Source organism: Heptranchias perlo, chromosome 36 (genome assembly GCF_035084215.1).
Source record: "Heptranchias perlo isolate sHepPer1 chromosome 36, sHepPer1.hap1, whole genome shotgun sequence".
In the NCBI taxonomy this organism is placed as follows: Eukaryota; Metazoa; Chordata; class Chondrichthyes; order Hexanchiformes; family Hexanchidae; genus Heptranchias; species Heptranchias perlo.
This window is the reverse complement of record NC_090360.1, coordinates 18967326-18985371: the sequence shown is the minus strand read 5'-3', so window position 1 is coordinate 18985371 and position 18046 is coordinate 18967326. Positions and strand designations below refer to the sequence as shown.

General features: G+C 41.7%; 1 protein-coding gene across 7 annotated transcripts in view; it reads left to right on the top strand.

Moving 5' to 3' along the window:
- shld2 (shieldin complex subunit 2) overlaps positions 1 to 18046 on the top strand; it is a 106753-nt gene that overhangs the window by 21719 nt on the left and 66988 nt on the right. For 3 of the 7 annotated variants that reach the window (XM_067972686.1, XM_067972683.1, XM_067972685.1), the window contains exon 2: positions 15208 to 15363. The gene's annotated coding sequence lies outside the window, so the exon portion shown is untranslated. Of the gene's footprint in view, positions 1 to 13385; positions 14917 to 15008; positions 15364 to 18046 lie in introns of those variants that run through there. The other 4 variants (XM_067972687.1, XM_067972682.1, XM_067972688.1 and 1 more) reach the window with 2 other exon arrangements.

Genomic DNA, 18046 nt, shown 5'->3' with positions numbered 1-18046 from the left:
TGCTCCCATCTTGACTACTTACTGTCCCTCCTAACTCAGTGTCATCTGCAAACTTGGAATATACAACTCTCAATTCCTTCACCCAAGTCATTATTAAATATGGTGAAAAGTTGAGGCCCCAGAACAGATCCCTGGGAAACATCACTTATCAAATCCTGCCAATCTGAGTATATACCCTTTATCCCCACTGACTGTCTCCTACCTCCCAACCAATTTCCAACCCAAGTCAAAAGGCTACCTCCAATTCCGTGCAGTCTCATTTTTGCTAATAACCTCTTGTGTGGAAGCTTGTCAAATGCCTTCTGGAAGTCCCTATCCATAACATCAATAAACACTCCCTTATTCACCTTAATAGTGACCTCCTCTCAAATTTCAACTAGATTAGTCAGACATGACTTACCCTTAATAAAGCCAAGCTGGCTCTCCCTGATAAGGTCATAATTTTTCAAGTGCTAAGTCACTCTATGACAGATTCTAGTAGCTTCCCCCACAACTAACATATAATTAGATATTGGGCAGTATGGAAGTACTCCTGATTGTAAGATGTCCAGACCACTTACAGGTTTGGCCAGCACCACTGTACCTGAGAGAATATCTAAGGGAGTCCCGTTTTCATCCCATTATCACATTGGATGGCTACATAAGCGGCCTCCTGCTACTGCCTTGTGTAAAGCCCCAGGACTGTGTACAAGTTAATTTATCTGCAGCTTTTCGAAAGTCCCCTGATCCTAAAGTCTCAAATTTCCCAATTTCTAGAGCTAGGTCCTCCTTACATGGGAGGAGCCCTTACCTGGGCGGGAATACAATTTAAAGAGGGTATGGTACTGTAGTGTTTATGTTACTGGACTCATAATCCAGGGAGCATGAGTTCCAATCCCACCATGGCAGTATGAGAATTTGAATTCAGTTTAAAAAGTCTGTAAATAAATTTGACTGCTCGGTATAGCCTGACTGATATGGTCTGCCAGCATATTTACACCTTTTGGGATGGACAGGAGAACATAGTGGATAACTCATTAAATCTCCAGTGCTCAATACTGAAGTAAAAGAATAATTATTCATTCTGTGGCACATTATTCCCACTCACATAATGCATAAGGAGTAAGTTTCAGCTCATAGGAGGTGTGGGAAAAATGCCTCTTTGCTGCCTGAGTTTAAAATGTAGCAAAACTATATCAATTTGAGAAGCAGAATAGAATTGGGTGGAGCATTGGAGTTTCTGAGGAGCTGGGAGATGCAAAAGATGAGAGTGACAGCACCACTGGTTCCCATTATAAACGTGGACATAGGTATTTATAATCGGAAAAAGTCGACACCAAGTGTGACAACCAGAAACACGGTTTCAGACAGAAAATGTGTGCTGACGCGACACTTTTCTCACCGTTTTCTCTCGCTTAGTTTTTGCCATTTCCATTGCAGATTTTTACATGTTTTAAAAAATATATTTTTAAAGGTTGTTTTTATTGTATCCTGCTTATAATTTTCTTTTGCTTTTTATTTTAATTTATTTCATATTTTTGTCACTGCTTCATTTTTCTTGCACACCCCCTCTTTGTTAAGATATAGGTTGATTTGTCTTGATCAAACTTCTAAGTGAAGACTGAAACCCAAGCAGCTGTCCCTGAGAATGTTCCTTGATGTGGGACTACGCCCGGATTTGATAGTCAAATTATTGTTCCTTTGAAAGACAATGGGTATTTTATATGTAGATTCTAGTTGGTTTCAATTGCTGGCAAGTGTTATAATATGAGAGCTACAGATAACTTCATTACCTCCTGAGTGGCTGAACCAACAGGGAGCTTTGTTCTAAGAGGAGTTCAGGTTGTACTTTGTTTAAATGCATTGACAGGTGTGCAAGAACTGAACAAGATGTGATTTCAATGGCCAACAGGTGTCACATGAAATGGACTGTGACAGGCCATGACTTTTCATTAAAGTAAGGACATTCAATATAATATCCTGTCCATACCATAGTTTTTAGGGTTTTTTTGTGCATTGTACATGGGGACAGAGATACCAAGGTCAATGTATACATTCATAAAAGACTTGAACTACTGAAGAGAATCACAAGGATTTTGGGCTGATGACTTGTTTTGAAGCAGTTTATATATTATGTAAGTTCAGTATCTTACTGTGTCTCACTGTTGCTGTTTAATTACCTCATTGTTAGTTATAACCTGAATGCAAACAGTCTAGCTGTATGGTATTTATGAATTTTCGGAGTAGATAGGAGAGCATAGTGAGCATCTGGTACAATATACCATCATTAAGGGATAATTGTTTCCCCTGTGCCATGCTATCACACTCATAGCATGTATAAGGGTGCAGGATTCAGTTCAAAGGAGAGTCGATCCGCTATGTTAGCCAAGAGCCCTTCAAGTACTGAGTGTAAACTTGTCACATACTTTACGAATGTTGCAACATGAGGATTGAATTACTGCTCTAATGTCATTTCTGAGAATTAAACTGTAGAACGGTTACAAAAGGCAAGTTTTTACAACTAAGACTGAGTTTTTGTTTATCTTTTTTTAAAACTTTACCACATTGTGAGGTAGGCATGGGTAAAATAGGTGAAAGGATAATGAAGATGATAGCGATATGGTAATATCAGTTTAACTTTTCTTGCATGATGTAAGAAAGAAAATGTACTGCAGACTATATAAAAATTATCAGGGTCACTGATTGGCAGAGACTGAGCAAGTCAAATTCTGATTTTAGTACGTGGGGTTCCCTCCATTTTTATTGGTGTTTTGGAGATGATATTCCATGATTCCATCCATTTCTCTGTGAAACCAGTGGCCCTGATAGTTATCTATCGATCAGATACACACATATAATATCTATATTAAAAATCTTGCATGTGCTTCCTGTCTAATCTTTTGTCAGCATTTTTGATAATTTTTATGCAAACATTTATAATGGTAATTTCATGCATGAACGGTTGCTTGCCACTGTGTAGTTACAGGCCTAATGCCACGCATTACCCAGCTGCAGCCACTGTTTTGTCCTTCCTCCTGTTTCACCCCCTACTATCTGTCTCATGTGCACTTCCTGTTCTCCCCCCCCCCCCCCCCCCCCCCCACAACCCCGTCTTATATCAGACTCTTACAGCTCCAAAGTTTTTTAACAAATCTTATAATTCCTGGCAGCCCAGTCTGTGGCTCCTCTGCTCCCCACTTGCTCACTGGCACTTCTGTTGTTTCAAAAGCAAAGGTGCCCGCTGTGTTCCCATCTGCCGTTACGGTGGCTTTCACTCCCTATTGATGGTTGAAAAAAAATGTCAGCCCCTCTACCTCTTTAAAAACCACTGCCCTGATTCCCAGCTGTCTGTTTCATAACACCTCCATTCCTCCATTAACCTTCAAGGCAGCCATGCATTTTTACTCCCCACTACTTAAGGCCTTAACTGAGCCTTCGCCCCTGATTATGTCCCACTTTCTGCTTCAGTTATACTTGCCCCATTCTTTTCTTCAGTCCTACTAGCCACAGCCTTCCTACTAATTACATTACAAAAGCACCAGGAGGATTGCCGCTGCTGAAGAGAGCACCCACACAAAAAATAGTTATGGAAATCAGAGCATATATGTACAAACATGCACGAGCAGATAAATACACCACAGAGATAGATAGGGCAGAAACAGGATGTCAGGAACAAAGAAATACAGAGAGAGCTGAAATAGACAATTCCACTCACAAAAAGAAAAACAGATCAATCACAGGGAGATACGCAGGGAGCTGTATTAGAAAGCCACAAAGTAAATAGATCACATCAATGTAAAAACACACATCACAGACACAAGAGTCCATCCGAGACACCCACTGGCATACTATGAGTAACAACACAGGACATTCACTAGTACATGAAAGGTGAAAGACCTCCTAACTAACAAGCTGTTTCTGATTGTGTGACTCAGTGCTGTGCTATGACTTTTAATGAATAATAACTTTTCCTCGGTCAGTGTGCTGCTGTTTTGTTATATCCACAGTGACTGTGTGTGATGCTTTGTAGAATCTTACAAAGAAAGACCTTGTTAGGAAGATTTAGGGAGGGCGTTGAAACTGTGCCCAATCCTGTGCTCACCCATCATCGCTCACCCATCATCACACACCCACATGCACACGTGTAACCGCACACATATAACCCACACACACATAACCATGCACGTGCGCGCACACACATTAGCACACGCACACACACATGCATAACCACACACATACGCACATGTAACCACACTCACATGTAACCACACGCACGCACGCGCACACATGTAACCACATACACACACACACGTAACCACGTATGCACACACACACACACCTTGCATTTATATAGCGCCTCTAATGTAATAACACGTCAATAACACGTCCCTTGGCGCTTCACAGGAACGTTATCAAACACAATTTGACACCGAGCCACATAAGGAGATATTTGGATAGGTGACCAAAAACTCTAAAGGTAATGCCATCTCTCGGGTCAATAGGTCTGGTTTAGTGATGTCCACAGACATCGGAATGAATGACCAGCTTCGAGGCAGAGGGTCATGAGGGAAACTGGAAGTGGACCAGCCCCCTTCTCGGCCAATCTGATGCTAGCACCTCTCAGAACAGGATCATCTCTCGTCCCTCTGACATGAGACAGCCGCAGTGGTAGACTGGAGGGAATAAGTCAGCACGTAGGTCAGCTTTTAGTCCCATTATCCAGGGTTTAGATAACTCGAGTGCCTTCAATCATTGAATAAACATAAGCAGTCAAGGAATGTACAAACACTTGAAAGAACTGAAGGTACATGTCGCACTGAGTTAATCAGTGATGCTTTTCCTAATGCAATCAGTGACACAGTCTAAAATGGAAGTTCTACTAAACCAGAAGGAAGGGAAAAAAACATGTTATGAAACCACCAACATGAACATAAGTGTAGCAACTCAATAACCGAAAAACACATTATCAGATTTTACAGGACTTAACTCAGGACTTAACAAAGCTTCCTCTCGCTGGAGGCTGGTGTCCATTCCTTTTATCACTGGGTATTCAAAATCCTGCAGTCACAAAATTACTGTCAAAATCTGCCATTGATCATATTTACAGGAAAATGTTTAAAAATATATTTTTACAATATGGAAGCTAATAGGAGTAATTTTACTAGCCTGCCCTGTTGGCAGGAGCCTTGACAGCGGCAGCATGCATCAGAAATTCAGGAGTAATTTTAATGATAGCGCACTTGAATTTCTGATATATGTGACTGGTGGCACAAATTCATAAAATGACCACTAATATTGGGCCACAGAACTAATTCCATAGCCAGCTAGAAAAATACATTGGAGCCGAAAGTCCAGTGGAGTGGAGTGCATCCTGGTATAATTGCCAGGACCTGTCCGCATGGGACTTCTGGTGCTGAACCCATAATTGGGGCACATCGAGGGCACCCACCATACCCCAGAGGCTGCATATAGCAGTGGAAATTTCCTGCCTGGGAGGGAGAATACCCTGCTACTGAGTACCCTCCCACCCCCCCCCCCCCCCCCCCCCACAAGAAACCTCTCTATTATACCCCCTTGGTTTCCCCGTGTGAGGAGGTTGAAATGTTAGCGGAAAAGGTCCTCAGTAATCTGGGGTGGGGGTGGATTCATGCAGAACCAGATTAGGACTCTAAAATGGTCCACACATGTGCCATTCGAAGACCCAGTATATTTGGTCTCACTTGCCACAATGGTTACCAATGATCTGCCGGGCCTCTGCTAGGCCAGTGACAGGGGAACTGCCGGTGTTGGGAGTTCACACCTCCACCCCCTGTGCTGATGTCTGGGACGGTGGAGGCTCCATCCCCACAAGACCAGGTGGACCAAATTGATAAATCTATTAAATTTACAGAATAAAAATTTTGTACTATAGGAGCTGTGGCAATAATATCTAGGTTTTTATCATCAAAATTATGTTTGCTTTTTATATTTTAAAACATTTGGCGTAACTATTTTATTGTGGCCATCTTTATTACTGTTGGTTTGAAATTGTGTATATGAATGTTAAATTTAAGATGTTTTCATGTTTTGGGGTATCCAGGACCTGACACAATTTGCTGCCGTTTAACCACATTCTCACTGGAGTTACAGCAGGCATGTGCTCAAAGAGCTGTGGATTTTCGACTCCATTTTATTTGAGTCTGGATTAGACTGTACAAAATCTAAATTTTGTGGGGGTGGGGGGGGGGTGGGAATGGGAGGTTTTGCCTTGAGTAAAATAAATACCTTCAGTATTCACATTTCCTTCGGAGATCTAAATCTGCCGATGCTGGCCAGTTGCTCTAAAATTGATGGTTATTCTACTTTATTTTTCTAACTAACTTATGGTATATTCACACTATCGATGAAATGTCAATACAAATTGGTTTTGCACCAACACTGCAGTTGTCGTGTAAATGTAGCCTGGGCCTGGCAGACACCGGAGCAATGGAGGGGGCACCAGCACCCATTGGACGCAAGCATCCCCGCTGGACGCCAATCCAGTATTCAAAGCCAGCATTCCAGTCTCCGCTTGACAGGGCTATTTGAAATGGTGCCTGAACGCTTTTCTTCCAACTCAGAACTGCAATACTATCACTGAACCAGTGGTCACTCCGTCCAGATGTGAGTCTGCCGTTGGATGTCAGCCCAGTATTTAGAGCCTATATTCTAGTCTTTACTCGCTGGGGCTGTCTGGAGCTGGGCTTGAACCCTTCACCTTCTGACTTAGAGGTGGCAATGTTATCTGTAAGACAAAGGCTCTCTTCAATCAAGGTATTAAGAGACACAAAAGATTATTATTTTAAGTAAATTTATCCACTTGCGTATTAATTGATATTTTGTTTAAAACCTTACTTTGGACATTACAAATTTCATTTGTTGAGAAGAAATGGCGAACAAAAAATTTTTTAAAAAGCAATTAAACCAATTTGATTGATTCACCTCCTTTCTTTTACCTGTAGATTCTCCTAACTGGTCATTCAGGATTGGTCCTTAGTAGTTTTTCATTGGTAGTTTTTTAGTTGCTTTCCAATGCTATACAATGCATTTCTTCGCTACAGTTTCCACCCATTGTGCTTTAGACCTGATGGTTTGATTTTTAAGTGAGGTGTATGGTAATGTAAAGTGGACACTGGGAGTCCTTTTTTCTAATACTTTTATTGTTGATCAACACTGGAAAATTCTGGTATCCCTAGGGAGGATATTTTCTTTCAGTTTAAGCCCTCCTGATGATCTAGTGGACAAAGCCACTGCCCAGTATAGAACTTGAACCTATAGCCAGAAAGTCTCTGGTTCAATTTTTGCTTTGTGCTGAGTTAGCTGATCTGCTCCAAGGCTGCTGTTGGGACACTACAATTGGCCTCTACACTCCTTGGTTATGGAGGGGAAAAATCAGCCAGGGTCCCCATTCTTGATTGCTGTCCGGTGATCCCAGCTGGAAATTGGTTGTCAGGTGAGAACAGGATCGTGTTTGTCCTTGATGCCAGCCTCTAATCACTGCCTAAGCTCACACATGAAGATTCGATATTCGGGCAACATCCTGGATAGCTGCCTTTATTCACAGTCATTGCCTTCAGGAGAGGAGGACAGGAAAGAAAATGTTATTAGCTCATACTTTTAAAACAGTGTCACAATGTTTCAAAATATACCAATTATTACGTTGGAATAGACAAGGTACTAGTTGCGAACAGAATTGAACTTGTTTATGATGCCTATACCGGTAAAATAGCATGCTGACACTCAGTGCCTAGGCACATATGTAAAGAATGACCACTTTCCTACATTAAAACAGTGACTACACTTCAAAAGTACTTAATTGGCTGTAAAGTGCTTTGGGACGTCCCGAGGTGGTGAGAGGCACTTTATTATTGCAAGTTATTTTTTTAAGCAAGATACTAATGAGTAGCTGGCGGCCGTGCAATCAAACTCCAACAAAAGTAAAAGTAAGTACCTTCAGAAGACTAGGGAGAGGATCGAGGGAAGAAAAGTGAGAATTGATTTGGTTGTATTGTTGGTGCTACCAGGTCAATCCTCAACATGATACTTATATGTCAAACTAACACAGTTCTGCAGCATGAGCTAGCTCCTCCATGGCATCGTCAACCAGATTGTCAGGGCAAGATAATTCAACCTTTGATGTAGTGACAATTAAAATAGAAGTTTATTTTTCCTGCTCACTTCCGTATGTTATGCTGTACTATTAAGGTTACTGAGGTTTACAATGAACTTTCATCATCAGCAAAGCAAAATCAGGACTCAAGCCATGGTCCCACTCCTAGCACTGCCTGTACCTTGCCCCTGTTTGGATTTTGCAAAAGGTGGCAACTCTACAGCTCATGTTGAAGTGGGACATGGTCTGTTTTAAGTACAAGGTTTAGAAGCTAGTTTAAGATAGTAATGTGCAATGCTGTAAAAGTAGCTGCCAATTACTACTGCTCCCAGATTAGTGCTGTGGGTGTTGTCCCTCTCTGCCCTATCACTGCCAAGGTTAGGATGGTTCCCTGTGGTGTGTCATGAGCAGCCTGTAGAAAGCGGGGGCATTGAAACTGGAACCCGATGAATGATGCATGCGACATGTTAACAGCTGCAGGGAGAGGGAAGGGTGGATGATAGTTGCAGAAAGTCAAAGGTTAATTGTCAAAATGAGCACTATTGATTTCAAAGCCTAACCCTCACTATGTACTCTGCAAACTGCTATTACAGCTACACAAAAAAAACGCTTACACCCATATAAACATAGACAGAGTGTGCAGCTGAGGAGTAAACTTGAGGATTATCTATACAACAGCTACCTATTAAACAGTAGTCACATGGCTTTAGACACGGAAGTTCCTGTATGACCAACTTTCTTTGGAGAAGTGACAATCCAAGTCTGCTGTGGTAAACCCTATGACATTGGGTGCTGAGACTTCCAAAAGGCATTTCAAGTTCCACATGAAAGATTACTAATTAATCTGTAGGGATTCAGGGCAAAACTTAGATATGAATAAGAATCTGACTGATGGTTAGGGAGTAATGTCAGCGGGGGGGGGGAAGTTCTAAGTGAGATGTCCTAGGACTCAATGTTGGGACCACTACTCTTTCTAGTAAACATCAATTATTTGGATTCTAATACTCAATGCAAATTGGTTAAATTTACAGATGATGCCAAACTAGGGGGGCAGTGGAATTGAAGGAAGCAACTCAGAAACTACAGAATGAGCTAAGCAAAGTGTGTGAGTGGGGTGAACAGTGGCAAATGAAATTGAATGCGCATAAGAAGGAAAAATGGGCAACATACATACTTCAAGAATGGTGTCGAAATAGCTACGGATGAAGTTGAAAGAGATCCAGGAGTCTAAGTAGGCTGAACAACAACTTGCATTTATATGGTGCCTTTAATGTAGAAAACATTCCAAGATGCTTCACAGAGGCTTAATCAGATAAAAACAGATGCCGAGCCAAAGAAGGAGATATTAGGAGGAGTAACCAAAAACGGAATCAGAGGTGGGTTTTCTGGAAGGTCTTAAAGGAGGAGAGGGAGGTGAAGAGGCAGAGGGGTTTTGGGAGGGAATTCCGAAGTGTGGGGTCTAAACAGCTGAAAGCACGGCCACCAATGGTGGGGTGAATGGAGGGGGGAGATGCACAAGGGATGCAACGCTCAACATGTCCAGCCAATGCAGAGGTGCAATCAACAAAGCCAATAGGATGTTGAACTACATAGTCAAAGCTATAGAATACAAGTCTGGGGAAGTTGTGATCAAACTATACAGTGCTCTGGTCAGACGGCACCTTGAATACTATGTCCAATTCTGGTCACAGAGAAACAAGGAAGGCATTCAAGCACTAGAGGTAGAGCAGAGGGCGTCAGGTGTCTGAGTAATGAGGAAATAATGGAGAGACTTGGGCTTTTTATCCTGGAAAGGAGGCATCAGAGAGATGATGATATAGAATTTTATAAGATAGTAAATGGTATGGATAAGGTTCATCCTTGTACATTCCATACTATTTACTGACTTGCATTTCTCTATAAATCACCCCTGAGATGCCTTTTTCAAGTTGAAAAGCCAAGTCCCTCCAATATTTCCTTCCAGACCCCTCTGCCACTAGGAATAAGTCTTGTGATTCTTCTGTGCACTGCCTGTAGGAACTAAGATTTTCAACTTTTTTCCTATACCAGTCCCATACACTGCCACTTCATGCTGAATTAATGTTTTAACCAAGCCAGCATCCACCGCACTAGGTGGCAGTCTAATCCATAAGGTGGCAGTCTAATCCATAAGTCATCAACTCTATGCCTGAAGTTATTCCTTGTGCTAAGTTTAACTCATGACTCTTTAGCTTATGTCCTATCCTGGCTCTGCACAAAATATATCTCCATATCCAAATTTTTGATTTCTTTAATTATTGATGTATTGTATGAATGTATAACTTGGAGATTCAGTACAGGTGTTCAAAATTATGACTGGTTTTTATGGTGTAAATAAGGAGAAACTGTTTCCACTGGTGGTAAACAGAGGACACGGATTTAATATAATTGGCAAAAGAACCAGGGGGGAAATGAGGAGAATTTCTTTCTGCAGTGAGTTGTTATGATCTGGAATGTACTGCCTGAAAGAGTGGTGGAAGCAGGTTCAATAATAACTTTCAAAAGGGAATTGGATATATACGTGAAAAGGAAAAATTTGCAGGGCTATGGGGAAAGAGCAGTGAAGTGGGACTAATGGCCTCCTTCTGTGCATTAAGATTCTATGGTTCATTATTTTAAAATCCCCAATCAATTCTCCCAACCTTTTTTCTTATGAGAGTAAATTGAACGTCCTTAGTCTCTCTTCATATCTCTGAATCCACTCTTTCCACATCCTTCCATAAGGACCTGATCATAACTGAACACAGCTTTCCTCATTAATGTTTAGTAGAGTATCAATGTTATTTTTCCTATGGATGTCATCTTATAGAACCCATTTTTTTTATTTGGCTGTGCACCTCTGCCCTGAATCCCCAGATTTTTTTCCTGATACCCTGTTTGATGAAATAGCTTGTATATTATTGGAAAATTTTCTGCATCAATACACATTACCTTAGTAATAAATGGAATGGAAACTTTGGGGTGTGTCTTTTGTTCAAAGTTCTGTCACATTGCCTATTCAAATAAAAATATGGATAAAAATCCAAGTGTTCTTTTATTTAGCTCAATGGAGACCAGCTATGTTCAGTGCCTTTGCCTTTAGACCACGCTAGTGATGTCACTGATGGGGGAAAAGCCCTGCACGTCTAGAATGGTTTAATTGACTGTGGGGAGGACTGTGACTTCAGACATTCCTGAACTGCCAGACCCTGAAAGACATGATGCCGGCTGGGTATGTAATGTACATGTTGGGTTGCCACTGAGGTAAAAATAATTTGAATTTTTTTTTAAAAAAGCATTTATTCTGAGTAGATAATGGGACAGTTCTTTAAAGAAAAAACAATTCCCAAGACATCCCTTCTTCTTTAAATTCCAGTTGTACTAGTTGGCAAAAGAAACTTGTAATGCAGATAACAAAGCACCAATCAAGATGTGAACGTATATTGTACATCATAATGTAGATTGGTTTAACTCATCACAGTATAGTAAGTACACAGCATCCATTTGAGGAAGAGCTTTTGGTTAACAATGTTCATTAATAGTTTACCCAATCCCTTTGTCCTCACCCATCGGAGAAACTCAAACGCGCCCCACCTCAATCGGAGGAGATGGGCCAGTGGTTGGGTTCCCAGCTCAGGGAATCGGTGGGGAGGGAGGCAGGAGGCAGCACATGAGGTGACTGGGGAACAAAAGAATCTGACAGTGCAGGAGAGAGGATGGGCCAATAAGCTGTAAAAATTTAAAAAATAAAGCAGGAAACATAAAAAGATCACATTAGGGATTATAAGATAATAAGTAACAGAAAAAAAGTAATTTCATACAATTTCTGAAAAAGTGAGAGAAAACAATGTTGTTTAGTTCTGAATAAACTAAAGCAATGGGTGGATAGTTTTTGGTCTGTGACAAATGCTACTTTCTCTTTTTTCTTGCCATTCTTCACTCTTCTCATTAGAATGTTGACTGCTTGCTAGGATATGGGTCTACAGGCACCTATCACCTCCAGGATTTCACCCAAATGACATTATTTACATGTAAGCCTTGACAGTGAAAATGAGTAGACTTATTTAATCTCCGGGGGCGTCACAATCAAGCCGGATTTGGTCTTCACCTGACATCTACATTCACATACTTCCAGTAGATGTTGATGAATAGTGATTAGGAGTGGAAATCATGGATGATTTTCCCCTCTCTTAACTCAAAGCTCCTGAGACCAATTTTAGTGCCTCTACCACACCCCTCCTAAGATCATCTAATTCATGACAGGCCAGACATTGAGCCTGGGAGATTTTGGTTTGTGCAGCTCAGCTGCTCACTAAGTAAGTGTGTTGAACCAGTGGGAGAGCCATGACAAGTAACATTTAATAAGAGGAATCGTCGCAGATGTTTCAAGCTATTTTTAAGTAAACTAATCTTTCTGTACACAGATGTTGGAAGATGATTAGTTGTATCTGTATTGCTCAGTCATATGAAAAAGAGCCTCAGAGAAAACAGCAGGACCCCCTCGTGCAAATGTGCAGATAAGATAATCACCAATCTGTTTATTCCCATAACTTCACGTTAATAATTATCGTGTATCCCAGTGATCCAAAGCCAACTTGATGACGAGATGCCAATGCACTTGCAATTTTATATCACAGTTTGTAGCCAAGGTCTAACAGGGTAAAGGTTAATTTAAGATTGGAAGCGCAGAGTCAGCAACTTCACTGTTCTGGTTGCTCAATAAAAATGCAATGCCTGCAGTTTATTGAACATTTAACTCCTTCAGTATCTGATAATAAGCCTTCACTAAGTTAAACTGACTAAGATAGAGAAAGGTAACAACAACAACTTGCGTTTATACAGCACCTTTAACATAGTAATGTTCCCAAGATATTTCACAGCGGACAAACAGATTCCAAGCAGTAGAAGAGTCGGGAGGTGAAGACCTAGTCGAACAGATTGCTTTTGAGGAAGTTTTTGGAAGTGAGGAGATGGCAAGCGGGAGGAGTTTAATTCTAAATGAAACAAATCAAAGAGTGACAAGTTTTTCATGAATTGGAGTTTATGTTGGGTGGAGCATCTACGAGTAAGACCGAGACAATTAAGAGACCCAGAGAGCATGGGGGCTTTAGACAAGGCACTAGAAAATGAACACTGGAGACCACCGACTGGGACTTAGGAAGAGGTTGCAGAGGTAATGTGGGGTGAGTTAGTGGAATTCTGAAGAAGAGGGAGGATTTTGAATTCAGTGCTTGGATTGGGAGCCAGTGGCGGTCAAGGGGGATAGGAGTGATGAGCATAGTGGATGCGTGGGACGGAATGTGGGTGGTGGAGTTTTGAGTGAATTGGAATTTATATAGGTGGAGTTTAAAAGGCTAGCAAGAAGAGTGTTGGAGAAATTGAGTCTGGGGATAATGTGTGGATAAGGGTTTCAGTAGCATTGGAGTGAATTAAGAATGGAGGAAGGCAATGCTATGGAGGTGGAAATAAGCAGTATTGAAGCTTCGCTCAGGGTTGAACAGTTTGCGCATGGGATGGGATATAGTGTTGTGGACAAGGATGCAGAGATTTGATGGAAGATGGACAGATAGCTTTGGTTTTGCCAATGTTAATCTAGAGAAAGTTCTGGCTCATTCACAATTTGATGTCAGAGAAGCAATTTGTCAGTACAGTGATAGTCATGGACCTAAGGATGGCAGCAGAGAGGTAGAGTTAGGTGCCATTATATGGAAGCTGACATCTGCCTATGGATTATGTTACTGAGGGCAAGGAAAAGGAGGGGGCCAAGAATGGTTCCAGGGGAACTCCAGAAATGACTGTGTGAGGAGAAACTGTTGTAGAAAATATAGGTCAGGCAGAAATGAAACCAAACAAGGACAGTGCAGTGGAGGTTGACCACGGAGGAAAGGTGATGGAGGATGATGGAGTGGTTGATTGTGCCAAACATGGCAGAAAGGTCAAAGAGGAATGATGCACCATGGTCACAATGTCATTTGAGAATTTGACCAGGGCAATTTTGGTGATGTGAGCAGGACAGAACCCAGAGCAAAATGATTTGAACGGAGAATGGTGGAAGTGGTGAGTGGCAAGCTGGGTGACAACAATCTAAGGTTCTTAGAGAGAGGAAAGGCAGGTTGAAGATAAAATAAAATCCATGATCTCCCCTCACTTTGGCATTAGAGATGAGGTTGGAAAGGGATTCGAGAAGGTGGTTAACCTTTGAAAAGCTTAGGCTTGTCCTTTCCTTCCAGGTTAATCCAGAAGTAGGAGGAGGATTTGGTCACTGAGAGGGAAAGGCAGTTTTGCTTGAGGGTCTGACTTGGGAGTGCGGAGGTAGGAATTGTAGTGGGAGAAACAGTATGGATAGGTGACAGTGAAACAATTGAGGGGGCTAAGGGCATCAGAGGCAGACCTAAAGGAACTGTTGATTAGGGTGACTGAGGCAGTGAGTGGAGGGCCAGAGGAGTGGAAGCTGGGAACCAGAGTGTGATAATGAGAGAGCCCAGGGACTGAGGGTGAGAGCAGTAGGATTGGAGGTGGGCAGGAAAATGTGGATGTTTAGAAAGACAAGTAAATGATCAGAGATGGGCTTGTCAATGATTGAAATAGCACAGCTAAGGGATTCAGAAGGGATGATAAACCAGAAAAGCAAATGGCTTGTGTCCTGCATACTGTCTGAGCCTCCAGATTGAAGTTTCTCTGAGCAAATTAGACAAGGCAGAAAGGCTGATGTATGGCGAATTACTGATGACGCATGCAATGGTTCTGACTGGCTTCTCTGAAAAGGATGAAAATGAAGGTGACTTTGAAAAGTGAAGAGTGGAAAATTCATGGTGAGTGGAAAGTGGGAACAAAGGTTACCTGGTTTTATCGGATGATTGGTTCAACCGACCAAGCATGTATATTTTTTCTAATGTTTTCCCCTTTTCTCTTCTCTCTACAAAGCACTGACTCATGCAGGGTCACCTCCATGGGCACCAGCAACCCCCAGTACCTTGCCCAAATAGCCATTCTCCATGTGTGAGCCTTTCCAATGTGCATCGGCATGTTATGCAAGCATAAAGGATACCACAGCCAAAACCAATCTTGTTCTCACCCGATGTCCACATGTGCTTACTTTCCAGCTGGAGTCACTGGATGTTGATCAGGAGTGGGAACCCTGCCTGATTTTTCTCCCCTCCTTACCTCAGGGAGCTGTGGTGAATTATGGTACCCAAAATGCTGTCCGGTCGAGATCAGCCAGCCTTGCAGTGACCGGAAATCGAACCTGGGATCCTCTGGTATGTATAACTTAGTTAGTGCTACACTGGGCGGTGCCTTTACCCAGTAGGCCATCGGCGGTGCATCAAGAATTAGTTTATTTCAAAGTTATTTTTGTTATCTTAGCAAGATGCTCCCTCTCGTGGCCCAACTGCAGACTGACAGAACTTGTTCCCAATGGTGCTACGCAGATCAGAGTGTCAGACTGCTCTGGATCTCCAACCCATGACTATCTGTTTAGGAACCGTACTCTGTGCCCTGCATGCTTGACAGAGTTTTTGTGATTTATGGCGCTGAGTGCAGTATATTGATTTCACAACACCATAACTCCAACGTGATGTTCATAACACTAATTTTGTTCCAAGAACCATTTCAAGTTAGAATCGGTTACAAATAAATTTGTTCTTCAAGTGCACTACCAACGAACATGATTCAGAGATTACACAGAATTACATAGAATTTATAGCACAGAAATAGGCCATTCGGCCCAATTGGTCTATGCCGGTGTTTATGCTCTACACGAGCCTCCTCCCACTTTACTTCATTTAACCTGATCAGCATATCCTTCTATTCCTTTCTCCCTCATGTATTTATCTAGCTTCTCCTTAAAGGCATCTATGCTATTTGTGTCAACTACTCCACGTGGTAGCAAGTTCCATATTATAACCACTCTCTGGGTAAAGAAGTTTCTCCTGAATTCTTTATTGGATTTATTAGTGCTTTACCAAAAATTTGTTATTTTGAAATACAGATTATTGTTATGTCGGCAAACCTAACAGCCATTTTGTGCACAGGATGATCCAAAAACATTAATTAGATGGATGACTAGTTAATCTGTCTGTTTTAATGGAGTTGGTTGAGAGAGGAAGGTTGACCAAGAAAGCGGGAGACAGCCCTGCTTTTCTTCAAACAGTGTTGTGGAATCTTTAACATTCACTTGAACAAGCAGATGGTGCCTCAGTTTAACATCTCATCTGAAATACAAAACCTCTGACAATGCAGCACTCCGTCAGTAATGCATTATAGTGTCGCCTGGACCATGTGCTCAAACCCTGGAGTTGAAGCTACAACCTTCTGACTCTGAGACAAGTGAGAGTAAAATTGACACTGCTGCTTTGTGACCATTAAAATGTAGCTAGAAAATGTTGTATGTTTATCACATTGAGCTTTTAAGTAACAGCAGACGGTTGATAACACCTGATATGTTTTGCATGTGATCTCTTGAACTGGTTTTGATCACCTGAGGGGGTCAGAGAGGAATTTTCCAGAGTGTATTTTCCAGAGTGTATTTTTCCTTATTGGCCCTGGGTTTTTTCTCTTTTTTTGCCTCTCCCAGGAGATTACATGGCTGCGGGTGGAGGGTGGCGGGGGTGGTATGGAGAGGGGAGGGAAGACGTTTTTCATTAAACAATGTTGAAAGGAACACTCTGGGTAATATTGTATACCAGCTTTCATCTTAACTATTCAGATGAAAAAGATGGAGAATACTGTGCATACATATGGCTCTTGTGTCCTTTCTGTTAGTAAAGGTCAGTGTACAAAGCATCCTGATGACTTTCCTAGTTTGCATGCCTTAACCAGCTAAGCCCTAGGTTCTGGCTGAGTTAACGGACCTTAGTCCAGCCAGCAGTAGGAAGGCCATAACTGGCCTCAGCGCACCTGGGTTAGGAAGAGGGAAAAGCAGCCATGGTGCTCACTCCTGATCGCTATCAAGCGGCCCCAGCAGGAAATACTCACTTGTTTTGTGGATGTTGGGTGAGGGCAGGATCAAGCTTGCTGAGATTATCCTGTGGTTTAAATGTCTACCAACATTCACTGTTAGGGGAGGGCAATCAAAGCCTATGGAACCAAGCTCCAGCAATAAGTTAATGCCTTCATGAAGGGAGAGGAATAATTGGCAAAAGATGAGGGAAAAAGAAAAAAAATCTCAGTATACACACAGGGCTTTTGTGTTCTGTCTGTTCATAACACACAGTATACACATATAACTCTCCGTGACCTGTTCATCAGCAACACACACACACACACTTGTGCACACATGGCTCTTGTGTCCTTTAGTTAGTAATTCACACACAAAGACATGTACACCCCTTTTTCCTGTCTATTGGCAATGTACAACATAGGTCTTGCACAGGTCTTGTGTCCTGATTATTAGTAAGACATTTGAATCTGTGAGCACTTTAGTTAAATATTAGTATAGTTGAATATCAGTACAGATAAATATTAGTAGCTCGCCCATGCTGTTGCTCACAGGTAATCTGGAACCTGGAGCCCGATTTCTGAGACTTACCTCGGCCCAATGGCAGATTAAACATGACACCAGCTTGCCCTTCGCTCTAATACAGCAAGTTAACTGAAGCAATATAGCACATGACTAGCACAGGTGAAAATATTATACACCTTACTGATACTGAAAGATAGGGATACTATTTACCTGCCACTTTAGAAAATTTCCTTACGATGCAATTAAATTTGTTCTTCCCTCCCCAAACTGCCTTTTCTCAATTATGTACACTACACAATTTATTGCCCTAACTTCAACAGTGGTTTTGTAATTTTTGCTTAAGATGCAAGTAATTTTGTTTATACTTCCCTTCTTTCCTCCTCAAAACCCTCTTTTCTTTCTTTACATGATTATAAAACATATTTCCTCCTTACTTCTCAAGGTGGATTTGTAGTTCTTGCTGAAGCTGTTTTTGGTAT